We start from the raw sequence: 13,389 nt of genomic DNA on the forward strand, positions 1-13,389 counted from the left end.
GGTCCCCCATCCAGGTCCCCCCCCATTTTCACATAGACATAACAGAGAAGAAAAAAAGAAAGATCCTTCTCTCCTGTCCTCCGATCCCTCGGCGTCCTTTCTGCTCCTGTGGCCGCAGGCACATAGACCCCTTGATGATGGCAGCCCGCTCCAGCAGCCGCCGACATCCGCGCTGTAGTGCAGTGTATTGCCGCGCAGACACCGTCTCTCTACACAGCATTACCGGTGTCAGCCGCCGGCCTATCAGGGGCCCACAGCTGACATCTGTGTCCCGGCGCAGCGGCGTATGACGTCACTGCCACGCGCAGATGTCAGCTGCTGGGCTCTGATAGGCCGGCGGCTGACACCAGTATTTCTGTGCAGCCGGTCTCTGCGCAGCAATACACTGCACTACAGCGCGGATGTCGGCGGCTGCTGGAGCGAGCGCGATCGTTACAGGGTCTATGTGCCGGCGGGTGGCATGAAGCAGCCGGAGGGGCCGCGTGTTTGAGACCCCTGCTCCATAAGCTTTCCACATCTTGCCACTGGGATTTTTGGCCATTCCTCAATGCAAAACTTCTCCAGTTTATTCAAGTTAGATGGATTCCTTTAGTGAACAACAATCTTCAGGTCTGACCATAGATTCTGAGCTGGATTAAGGTCCGGGCTGTGAATAGACCACTCCAAAACTATTACATGTTTCCCCTTAAACCACTGGAGTGTTGCCTTAGCAGTATGCTTTGGGTCACTGTCTTCTTGGAAGGTGAACCTCCGTCCCAATCTCAAATCACTGATAGACTGAAACAGACACTAAGGCCGGTTTCACAAGTCCGTTTTTTTCCGGTACCGGAGTCCATGTGTTTAATACTTGCGGCACACATGTGGCAACCGTGTCCACACGGATGGGTGCCAGGGAAGAAGCGCTGCAGTAAGCCCCAGGCACCTGGTGCTGAAGACGGCTCTCATCATCCCCCTGCTCTGTTGGCGATCAGTGTGAGCAGGGGAGAATGATGAGAGTTATAGTCCTGTGATAACAATGACAGCGGGCAGACTCTTACTCCCATGAGGCTGCACCTGTTGCCGCTAATAACAGTGACAGCAGGAGCGGATGATGGGAGTATTCATCAGCCGACTCCTGTGCTGTAAATACATTTAAAAAAACCACGTGGGTTCCCCTGTATTTTCTATAACCAGTCAGGCAAAACTCACAGCTGGGGGCTGGTTATCTAGAATAGAGGGGGCCCCATGCTTTTTTAAATGAATAATCAAAAAACGGTGTGGGGTCTGCCCCCATTTTTAACAACCTGCCTTGCTGACAGCTGGGAGCTGGTGTTCTCAGGCTGGCAAGGGGCCATTCATGTACACCCCCCAGTCTCCAAATAGCAGCCCGCTGTTGCCCAGAAAATGCATCTCTATTAGAGGCGCCGATTCTGGTGCTTTGCCCGGCTCTTTCCACTTACTCTGTAGCGGTGGCAAGTGAGGTTCATACTTGTGGGGTTGATGTCACCTTTGTATTGTTAGGTGACATCAAGCCTATGGATTACTAATGGAGAGGCGTCTATAAGACACCTAGCAATTACTAATCCTGTAGTTATATGGTAAATAAAGACACTTTCTTTTTATTCAATAGGATTAGGTGAGTAGATGAGTAGAACTGTGTTTGTTATTTTTAAATAAAAATGGAAAAGTGTGTTTTGTTTGATTTCTAATAAAAGACTTTATTCTTGCTGTGTCTTTATTTACCACGTGAAAACGGTCACCCCACGTACCGCAGACAAGGATGTGTGAAAGAGCCCTTAGATTGCACACAGGTGGACTTCATTCAATAAGCATGTGACTTTTGATGGTAATTGTTTGCACCAAATTTTTAGGGGCTTCATCACAGAGGGGGTGAAGACATATGCACATGACAATTGTAGGTTATTTGATCCCATAAATTTCATTTAGGCCTATATTTCTCTCACTTCACTTCACCAACTTAGGGTACCGTCTCACAGTGGCACTTTTGTCGCTACGACGGTACGATCCGTGACGTTCCAGCGATATCCATACGATATCTCTGTGTCTGACACGCAGCAGCGATCAGGGACCCAGCTGAGAATCGTACGTCGTAGCAGATTGTTTGGAACTTTCTTTCGTCGCTGGATCTCCCGCTGTCATCGCTGGATCGTTGTGTGTGACACCGATCCAACGATGCGTTCGCTTGTAACCAGGGTAAACATCGGGTAACTAAGCGCAGGGCCGCGCTTAGTAACCCGATGTTTACCCTGGTTACCAGCGTAAAAGTAAAGAAAAACAAACAGTACATACTCACATTTCGGTGTCCTTCAGGTCCCTTGCCGTCTGCTTCCCGCTCTGACTGACTGCCGGAAAGTAAGAGCGGAGCACAGCGGTGACGTCACTGCTGTGCTCTGCTTTCAGGACACCGAAATGTGAGTATGTAGTGTTTGTTTTTTTTACTTTTACGATGGTAACCAGGGTAAACATCGGGTTACTAAGCGCGGCCCTGGTTACCCGGGGCCTTCGGCATCGTTGGTCGCTGGAGAGCGGTCTGTGTGACAGCTCCCCAGCGACCACACAACGACTTTCCAACGATCACGGCCAGGTCGTATCGCTGGTCGTGATCGTTGGAAAGTTGCAGAGTGTGACAGTACCCTTAGACTATTAAGTGCTGATGCATCACACACCAATCAGATTACAAAAATATTTAAACAAAAGTTGTAATGTAACAAAATAGGGGGTGTATACTTTTGCAAGCCACTATATAGCAGCTGTATAAGTAGCTCACAGTGTTTGATTTTGGTCAGACACTATATACACACACTATTACATACACGCTATTTGTTACAGTGTAAGGGAAGGTGCACACGACACATTTTTGATGTGAATAGCTGAGAATCTTACTGTCGCAGCAAAGTGAATGACATTTCTGAGATCTCGTGCACACTTTGCTTATTTTTTTCCTTCAAGACAAAAAGTCCTTACAACTAAATTATTGGCCCATCAATACGGGCATCACTTCAGATACATGAAACCCTACCATATATTTTTTTGCACATCCCTTCAAATATATTTCATAAGGGGCAAAAAATATATAAAAAATTGAAGTGACAACACAAAATGAATTATCATAAATACAATTTTCTATTAATTCATACAACAAACAGTACGATATTAAAATTCAGAGGCAAGGTACTGGAAAAACAGAGGTTACTCTATATACTGACCATCCCATTACATAGATAGAAATTACATACAAAGTCTTTTAATATATATATAATATATGTTCAACTGTCCATCTGGTGTACATACAAAAATAAAGTAATAAAGTGTCTAGTGCCATAATTTTGTAGGTATAAGAATACCTTAACTATGTATGAGCACTAGATGGCGCTGTTGTTGTATTGTTACAAATTGCTATATAAACATTTTATTACAATGAAACCTTACGGAAATGCTCATAGTTATTGTTGGGTATTGCTGGTGTTGACTTATATAGGTATACGTTGTATTAAGACTATCACAAACAAATATATCATAAGTCCACCATTAATGTAAACATCTCATCAAAAATCAATAGAAAGTATGCTTTACTGTATATATCGCTGTAACCTAGGTGGGATATAGAGAACACCAGCAATACCGAACAATAACGATGAGCATTTCCGTAAGGTTTCATTGTAATAAAATGTTTATATAGCAATTTGTAACAATACAACAACAGCGCCATCTAGTGCTCATACATAGTTAAGGTATTCTTATACCTACAAATTATGGCACTAGACACTTTATTACTTTATTTTTGTATGTACACCAGATGGACAGTTGAACATATATTATATATATATTAAAAGACTTTGTATGTAATTACTATCTATGTAATGGGATGGTCAGTATATAGAGTAACCTCTGTTTTTCCAGTACCTTGCCTCTGAATTTTAATATCGTACTGTTTGTTGTATGAACTAATAAAAAATTGTATTTATGATAATTCATTTTGTGTTGTCACTTCATTTTTTTATATATTTTTTTGCCCCTTATGAAATATATTTGAAGAGATTTGCAAAAAAATATATGGTATGGTTATTTTTTTCCTTGCAGAGTTGAAACAGTCTGAATTTGGCGGCCTGACAATTGTTTTCAGCTTTCTGACAGAGATCACTAGATAAAGCATACCTTTTGGCTAAATAAAGGTATTTAGAAAAATGTTCCATTTTGTAATGTGTATTATTTCTTTTATTCCGTGTCTCGGAGAACCCCTTTAAGGCCAAAGTCCGCTGTGTCCATAAGAGGACAGAAGCCCATTCCATGTACAGGGCATTGGCTGCAGGTGATTGTCGATTATGAGGTCACGGAATGTTGTGACGGTGACTCGGCAACTGGCGAGCGGAATCCTCAGAGAGCTCCAGCTAGCGCAGGGTGAGGAGCCTTCCATTATCTGCTGGTTTATGTCCTGTCCTATCCCTCGTGTCTGTGACTTCCTCTCCTCATTTCCCTCATTCTCTAATAATATCTGAACTTTTATTTCACTAATGAGCAAAATGTGTCATTCATGCAACCGGCCTTCTGTCTTTGTATCCAGCATCCATACGTGGGTACAATGCAGAGCAATGTAAAGATAACTCATAATTAAGAATTTATCATCATTTCCATAAATCTTTATTTTTTACCAGTTACTTAAAGGGCCACTGTCACCCCCTCCAGCCGTTATAAACTAAAAGAGCCACCTTGTGCAGCAGTAATAATAATGCATAACACAGTACGGGGCGGGGATTCCAAAGGTGGCTGGCCGCGATGCCCGCGCAGGCGCAGTGTGCAAGCCTGGCTGGGACGTCAGACGGCCAGAGCTTACTGCGTCTGCGCAGGACACCAGTACACAGCGCAGGCGCCGGTTTTGAAACGATAACAGCGCTGAGGGGGCGGCGCCGAAAGCGCAAGAAGATTGGAGTGACGGCAGAGGAGCTGGCCAAGCTGGGGAGTGAGGACCCGCCTCCCTGGCTAGAGACAGGAATTGTGGCTAAGTATAAAAACGCTTTATTTGGGGTATACTTGAACCTAAAACTAAAAGAGCCACCTTGTTAGAATGCAGCATTACTGCTGCACAAGGTGGCTCTTTTAGTTTATAACGGCTGGAGGGGGGTGACAGTGGCCCTTTAATGTTTAGAGAGTGCAGGAGATCAAGTTGTTCCTCGTGAAGGGGCCCAGTTGGTGTAAGGAGACTTATAGGCCAGTGCTGCTCTGGGAATTATAAGTTGCAAGTTGCCCGTTTAGGTGAAGAGGACAGGAGCTCTAGTGCCCCCTATTGGCAGTAGGTTTGCACTGATAGGAAGCAAAGCACCCGAAACACTTGTCAGTAAATGGAGCTTCCTATCCTGAGTCATGTGCCGCGGCTCATTAAAGGGTCGATATCGACTTTTAGCATTGCTACCTCTGATGGGTGGCACTAGTGCTCCTGTCCTCTTCCTCTGTGAAGTGAATATTTGCTTGATATTTGGATAATTACATTGATATCTCTGATATAAGGTTTCGGCTTAAGGTAAAGAATCTAAGAGGGTTGTACAAGATTTGAAAAATTCTGCTTTGTTTCTTCGAAAACCAGCGCCACACCTGTCTGTTGGCTGTGTGTAGTATTACAGTCCAGCTCTGCTCACTGCTATGACGCAGAGTTACAATGCCACACACAGGATAGGAGTGGCGCTGTTTTTGGAAGAAAGCAGTTATGTTTTTGTAATCCTGCACATTCCCTTCAATCACCATTTCCCAGATACGGGATTGGTTGCAGGTTTTTGTCCCTTCCGATGGTTCCTGTTATTACTGATGATTAGTAATCCAGGGCGAGTGATGACATCACACGGTGACATCACGGTAACTGCCGAGGGGACACTCACTAGAGGGAAGCAGTTGGCAGTGAAGTGTGAGATAACTTTGTATTGGCCTCTTTCTATGTCCTTTATTATGTTCTGTTCGTTTCTCCTCACTCTGTAGGTATTAACCCTGTAATGTCAGGACGTCACTTACCCGTCCTTATAGATTCTTGTTCCCTTTAAAAAGTGAATCTTTATTTAATGAGCCGAGGTGTCGGTAACCGACTGATCCCCCTTTACTTCTTCACAAATATCCAAATAGGAATGAAATACAACGTCTGCTAACATTGGTTTTTTTTCTATCCTTTTATTATTGTAGTGAACCTGAGCATTTTAAGAGGAGAATAAAAAAGCATTAAAAAAGAGGAGAATAAGGTAAATGCTTACTTATCCTAAATCTGCAATTTGTCTGATAGACTGGGGCCTCTCGGAGTCACCTTCCATGTCATCCATAATCTCCTGCAATTCTGCTTCCCACAAGGAAACATTCAGGGTATGTTCCCACGGTCAGTAAACGCTGCGGGTTGAACGCTGCATACCTCCGCAGAGTCCAGCCCGCAGCGGCCAGATGTTACAGCATAGTGGATGGGATTTCAAGAAATCTCATCTCCACTATGCGTGCACGGACACCTCTGGCTTCCCTGCAGAGACGGACATACGGCGCGTCTTTCTAGACCGCAGCATGTCTATTTATCTTGCGGAAACACTCAGTCTCTGCAAGATAAATGCCATCCGTCCAATGTATAGGACACGGCGATTCCGCTCGGTTCAATGAACACATGCAGAATCCCCTGCGTTCAAAAGCCGGTCAGCGCTTTGGACGGAGCGAACATGTGATGAGTCCAAAGGGCTGCCAATTACTGACCGTGGGGACGTAGCCTGAAGCTCCATGTAAGGAGAATGGCAGGTGACTCTGTATTACTGCCGAGCAGTAGCCTAAGGCCACGGTCACATGTTCAGTATTTTACATCAGGATTTGTAAGACAAAATCAGGAATGAGTGAAAAATACAGAAGTGGTGACGTGTTTCTATTATAATATTCATCTGATTGTTCCATTCTGATGTAAAATACTGACCACATAATGAATGTGTGAACGTGGCCTCATGCCAATTCAGATGTGGCAGATTTGTAGTGTCCACATTTTTGGAAATTCAGTCATAGGGTAAAATTCATCTTAGCACTCATAACCATATGGGACAAAAGAAAGGTTCCGATATCTGGACCGAAAAAGCAGACGAGTGTCATGCGAGTACAATGCGATTTTCACATCTAGCATCCGATTTACATCCGATTGCAATGCGGTTTTAATATGCGCTTTTACATATAGGAGTTCTCTGTCATTTACACATCATTTTCAAAGGAAATATTCATCAAAAACACACACATATATATAAACAACAGAATATAACTCCAAGAAAATCAAACCACATCTCAGTACCAATGCTTTCTGGCTGATGTTTTGGTCACTTTTGAATGTTGGTTGTGCTTTCACACTCGTGGTAGCATGAGACGGACTCTACAAAACACACAAGTGGCTCAGGTAGTGCAGCTCATCCAGGATGGCATATCAATGCGAGCTGTGGCAAGGTTTGCTGTCTGTCAGCGTAGTCCAGAGGCTGGAGGCGCTACCAGGAGACAGGCCAGTACACCAGGAGACGTGGAGGGGGCCGTAGGAGGGCAACAACCCAGCAGCAGGACCGCTACTTCAGACTTTGTGCAAGGAGGAATAGGAGGAGCACTGCCAGAACCCTGCAAAATGACCTCCAGCAGGCCACAAATGTGCATGTGTCTGCACAAAAGGTTACAAACCGACTCCATGAGGATGGTCTGAGTGCCCGACGTCCACAGATGGGTGTTGTGCTCACAGCCCAACACCGTGCAGGACGCTTGGCATTTGCCACAGAATACTAGGATTGACAAATTCTCCACTGGCGCCCTGTGCTCTTCACAGATGAAAGCAGGTTCACACTGAGCACATGCGATAGACTTAACAGAGTCTGGAGACGTCGTGGAGAATGATCTGCTGCCTGCACCATCCTTCAGCTTGACCGGTTTGGCAGTGGATCAGTAATGGTGTGGGGTGGCATTTCTTTGGAGGGCCGCACAGCCCTCCATGTGCTCACCAGAGGTAGCCTGACTGCCATTAGGTACCGAGATGAGATCCTCAGACCTCTTGTGAGACCATATGTGGTGCGGTTGGCCCTGGGCTCCTCCTAATGCAGGACAATGCCAGACCTCATGTGGCTGGAGTGTGTCAGCAGTTCCTGCAAGATGAAGCTATGTACTGGCCTGCCCGTTCCCCAGAGCTGAATCCGATTGAACACATCTGGGACATCATGTCTCATTCCATCCACCAACATCACGTTGCACCACAGACTGTCCAAGAGTTGACGTTCTATTTAATTAAAAAACTTTATTCTGGCTGTGTCTTTATTTAACATGTAACAACTATAGGATTAGTAATGGATATGTTTGGGGTGAAAATTGCAGAAAAAAAGGATTTTTTTATAAGATGGGGGTCCGTCTTATTGTCCGAATTTAAGATCTCTTACCTGAGGGCAGGCAGTGGCAGAGCAGGGTCACAGGAGGCATGGTGGTGGCAGAGGTGAGGTGATGCTGAGGTGCGGTGGGCGGAACGGCGTGCACCTGAGCAGGGTCCCATCCTACTTAGGTGGGCGACGCCATGGCCTGGTGTCCATGGGGAGGTTGCGGCAGTGCTGTGGCGGTGGCAGATGTGCGGTCACTTCCTCAGGTGGCGGCGGCCGCCAGGGTCCCTCCCACATTTGAGGTGAATCCGCGGCCCGGCATTAAAGGAGAGCAGCAGAGCTGGGTGAGTTACGGTTTTCCCGGTGGCGGCGGCCATCTTTCTGAGGCCACGCGTGCGCAGATTCAGTACTCTGCTTCCCAGGGCTTCAGAAAAATGGCCGCGGGAGTCCGCGCGTGCGCAGATGGAGATCGCGGTGGCCATTTTCCTGAAGCCGAGATCTCAATCTGTGAACTCTGCTTCAGGAAAATGGCCGCCACGATCTCCATCTGCGCACGCGCGGCCTCCCGCGGCCATTTTCCTGAAGCCCCAGGAAGCAGAAAACTCAATCTGCGCACGCGCGGCCTCACGAAGATGGCCGCCGCCACCGAGAAAACCGTAACTCACCCAGCTCTGCTGCTCTCCTTCAATACCGGGCCGCAGATTCGCCTCAAATGTGGACGGGACCCTGCTCACGCCATACCGCTCACCGTGCCACATCATCCCCACACCTCTGTTGCCGCCACAATGCCGGTAAGCCTGCGTTCCAACTATAAGACGCACCCCCCATTTTCCTCACAATTTTTTGGGGGAAAAAGTGCGTCTTATAGTTGGAAAAATACGGTACATACATGTCCCCTAATTTGCGCGCACACACACACACTACTAATTGGATTGGTCACTGACATCTACAGTATATATCTATCTATTCTGCATCTGTTTACTCTATGTAAACCATGTCTTCTATCCTGTCGGCTTCTGTAAAATCACCAGAATTAATTACCGGCTAGCCTTCTATCTATCTCTCTATGAAATATTTTATATATATATATATATATATATATATATATATATATATATATATATATATATATATATATATATATATATATATATATATATATATCTAATATATAAAGCTGAACGTGTGTATGTATGTGTGTGTGTCTGAGATTGGCATCTGAACCGTCGCAGCTACAGCCACAAAATTTTGCACAGTCACACGTCTGGACCCCGAGAGCGTCATAGGCTATGTTGTGAGGTGAAATTTTAACCCCGCGCTTTCCAATTCACCAAACAATTTTGCCCCTATCTACATAATGGGGAAAAAATGAAAGGAAAAGTGTTGGAGGCAAATTAACAGCTGCCAGATGTGAACAAGGGGGACTTAAAGAATGACAGCGATGGCGCCAAAGAGTATATACTGTACAGTTGCTAAGGTGGGGCCCCGACATGGGATAATCACCACACCACCACGGGGATATGAACACACACACAAAATGTGCCACACACTACCACGTGCTCGAACACATATACCACCCTCAGCGCACATTTCACCACACATACACCAACCTCGCCACATAAAAGTCAAAACACAAAAGTCGCCGCTCAAAACTCGCCATATGCAAAACTCGCCATATGCAAAACTCGCCATATGCAAAACTCGCCACACGCAAAACCTGCACACGCGGAAAAATTGCCACATGCACAAAAGTTGCAACACATGCAAAAGTTGCCTCACACAAAACTTGCACATACTCAAAAGGCACCACACATAAAAATCGCCACGCGCAAAACTCGCCATGCGCAAAACTTGCTGCACACAACTTGCTACACTAACCTGTCACATGCAACTCGACACACAAAAAGTCGCTACAAGCATGTCGCCACACAAAACTCATCTCACAAAAGTCGCTACATGCATGTCGCCACACGCAACTCAACACACACAACTTGACACATGAAACTCGCCCTAAAACACACAGAAGTCTGGTAGTATCCTTCAAAAATAAAAATCTGATTAATAAGCAGACAAACTACAAGAGCAACAAATGTACCATATAGGAATCCGGCAGCTGTCAGTCACATGACCTGTCTATTATGTGTATGTGTGAGCTAATATATACTGCCAGGGGGGAGGGCTTCCTGTTGGCTGGGGATTTATCAGGCTGCCAATAGCAACCAATCACAGCTCAGCTTCTATTTTGCTACAGTTAATTAATCTGAGCTCTGATTGGTTAATATAGGCAACAAAGACATTCTCAGTATAACAAAGCTAATATATGTTAAGAAATGCTTCTATTAGCTTAGTTTTTGCCTTTTAATGATTACATTTCTATCTATTTGTTTTGTGGTTTTTGTGTGCAGAATAAATTTTTGTTAACACATTCTATTTTGCTAACAGCAGTCATTAACCCGGGCGAAGCCGGGTAGTACAGCTAGTATATATATATATATATATATATATATATATATATATATATATATATATATATATATATATATATATATATATATATATATACTGTCGCTATATAAATATATATATAAATAATATGTGTCACTGACATGTGTATATACGGTATATATGTATCCTATGTGTATATTTCTATTCTATTCTAACCTGTCAGCGTGATTTTACTGTATGCAGCACATGAGTTACCGGCTTTTCAAAGGACACTGGTGCGTAAAAAACGGACAGCACTCGCATGGTGGGAGTGCTGAGTGTTTTTTTCTCGCACCCATTGCCTTGCATTGGCGAGTCTCGTCCAAGATACGCAGCAAATCACAGCATGCTACGATTTTTTTCTCAGTCCAATTTCAGCTGAGAAAAAAGTCGCAGATGAGATGTAACCAATTGAATAACATTGGTCAGAGTGCAATCCGATTTTTTATCGGATTGCACTCGTCCGTTTTTTTTGCAAATGAGTATGAACCCTTAGGCCCCCTTCACACGTCCGTAGAAAACAGGTATTGGAAAAACGGTACCGGTGTCATCAGTGTGCTATCAGTGAGCCATCTGTACCATCAGTGTTCCATCAGTGTCTCATCAGTATCTCATCAGTATCTCATCAGTATCTCATCAGTGTGCCATCAGTGTGCCATCAGTATCTCATCAGTATCTCATCAGTGTGCCATCAGTGTGCCATCAGTATCTGATCAGTGTGCCATCAGTATCTGATCAGTGTGCCATCAGTATCTCATCAGTATCTGATCAGTGTGCCATCAGTGTGTCATCAGTGAGCTGTACGTGTTTTACATGGACCCATAGACCTGTATTGGCTCTTGTCATCAGCGCTGACGGTAAAATACGGACATGTGAGCAGTCCCACATGTTATACTGGGTACGTGTGGATATCTTCTCCAGTACATGAGAAGATGGATGACACACGTACATGTGAAGGGGCCGTACACTACGCCAGTTTTCTTCATGCAAAAGTTGTAAATTTTAGTGACCGTTGATCTTCTGTTATCATCTGATACAATCATTGCTAATTGTCTTCCTTACTCTTCTATAGGATGATGTCAGATCAAGAAGAGGAGGAATTCCTGTAAGTATAACATGTAATTGGGATCATTGATTCTCCTAGACTCTCCCTGTAATAATCCACCGCAGAGATGTTCGCTATCAGTCTGCACTGGTTATATTAAGGCTCAATAGGATCATCTGTCTTCCTACTATTTTGGTGAATGTGTAAGAGTAATATTATTCATTCTTTTTTCTTGTCTTTTTCTTTAGTAAATGGATTGAATCAGTGAAGGCATGGAAGCCAAAATACAAGTATGTATCTTACTACATCTCTCCACATCCATCCATTAGTAGTATGTGTAGAATAAGGGGAGGACTCCATAGTGATGGTATCATGACATTACTGCTCTCTATCACGGGCATTTACAATGTTTCCATATGAAGGATAAAATTGCTTCAATAATAAAGAATTTAGGCCACGTTGAATTCTTCTTACTGCTCCTCATCCCTTTTCTTCATAGGATAACAATGAGGTTATGAGTAAATTATGGTCAGGCCGGAGTCACACTAGAGAGGACTACGGAGGAGTGCTAAGTGAGAAGAAATCGCATGGCACTCGGACCAGTGTTACTCTATGGGGCAGCTCCCATCATCCGTTGTTTCCTCAGCCGTATTTTAACTGGGAGGGAAATTGCAGCATGCTGAGATTTGCACCGTATATCGGCCGAGACTCGCCAGTGCAAGTCTATGGGGGCGAGAAAAACTCGCTCACCACACGGACCATCAGGGTGACTTGCGAGAAATACGGACCGGTGTCCTATAGAAAAGCCGTTAATTCAGTGCGGTGTACAGTAAAATCACACTGACCGGTTACAATAGAATAGATAGAATAGAAATCTACACATAGTATAGGTGTATATATATATACTGCATGTCAGTGACACACATATATGTATCTTTATATGTCATACAGAGCTAGATAGCAGAATAGCCGATAATTCATTTGTCGGCTTCTAAAAAATTTGGTGCCAAAACAGAAACCAACACCACAAGATAAAAAAGGAAAGTGATTTTAAAAAAGCTGCAAATGATGAGCCAAGGTGTAAATGATTCTGTTAAAGGAAGGAATTTCCTCTTACTAAATTTATAGTTATCAAATGGAGGATCTCTCCTTACACCTCGATATCGATATCAACTATTATCGCCGAACTTGGCTATTAATAATTAATATACACTAAATATGCCTCAACGTTATCTTTCCTTTATGCTATACACTGACTGAGACAAAACAGTGTAACGATAAAGGATATTTATTACACACACACAAGTCTGCAGTCTAGAACATACATATATATTTATACCCAAGCTAGCGACTATAAATATATATATATACACATATACGGATACTACAACTCTAATACAGTAATATCACTACAGTATACAGTGATATCCCAGCAATAACACAGTAATAACCCACAATATCCAGGTAATATCACAACAATATCACACAATATAAAAACCCACAATTAACTGCCCGATTACCCAAATCACG

General features: G+C 43.9%; 1 protein-coding gene and 1 long non-coding RNA gene across 2 annotated transcripts in view; both read left to right on the plus strand.

Annotated features, from left to right (window-relative positions):
• LOC143783374 (uncharacterized) overlaps positions 1-5,015 on the plus strand; it is a 76,873-nt gene extending 71,858 nt beyond the window's left edge. The window contains exon 14 of the mRNA XM_077271792.1: positions 4,653-5,015. The gene's annotated coding sequence lies outside the window, so the exon portion shown is untranslated. The remainder of the gene's footprint in view (positions 1-4,652) is intronic.
• Positions 5,016-5,684: 669 nt separating this feature from the next.
• On the plus strand, positions 5,685-12,150 carry LOC143783375 (uncharacterized). The gene is made up of 3 exons (XR_013217136.1): positions 5,685-6,218; positions 11,887-11,919; positions 12,108-12,150. It is a non-coding gene; the product is annotated as an uncharacterized LOC143783375 (long non-coding RNA).
• Positions 12,151-13,389: the final 1,239 nt, after the last annotated feature.

The sequence above is a fragment of the Ranitomeya variabilis genome, chromosome 6 (assembly GCF_051348905.1).
Source record: "Ranitomeya variabilis isolate aRanVar5 chromosome 6, aRanVar5.hap1, whole genome shotgun sequence".
Taxonomy (NCBI): Eukaryota; Metazoa; Chordata; class Amphibia; order Anura; family Dendrobatidae; genus Ranitomeya; species Ranitomeya variabilis.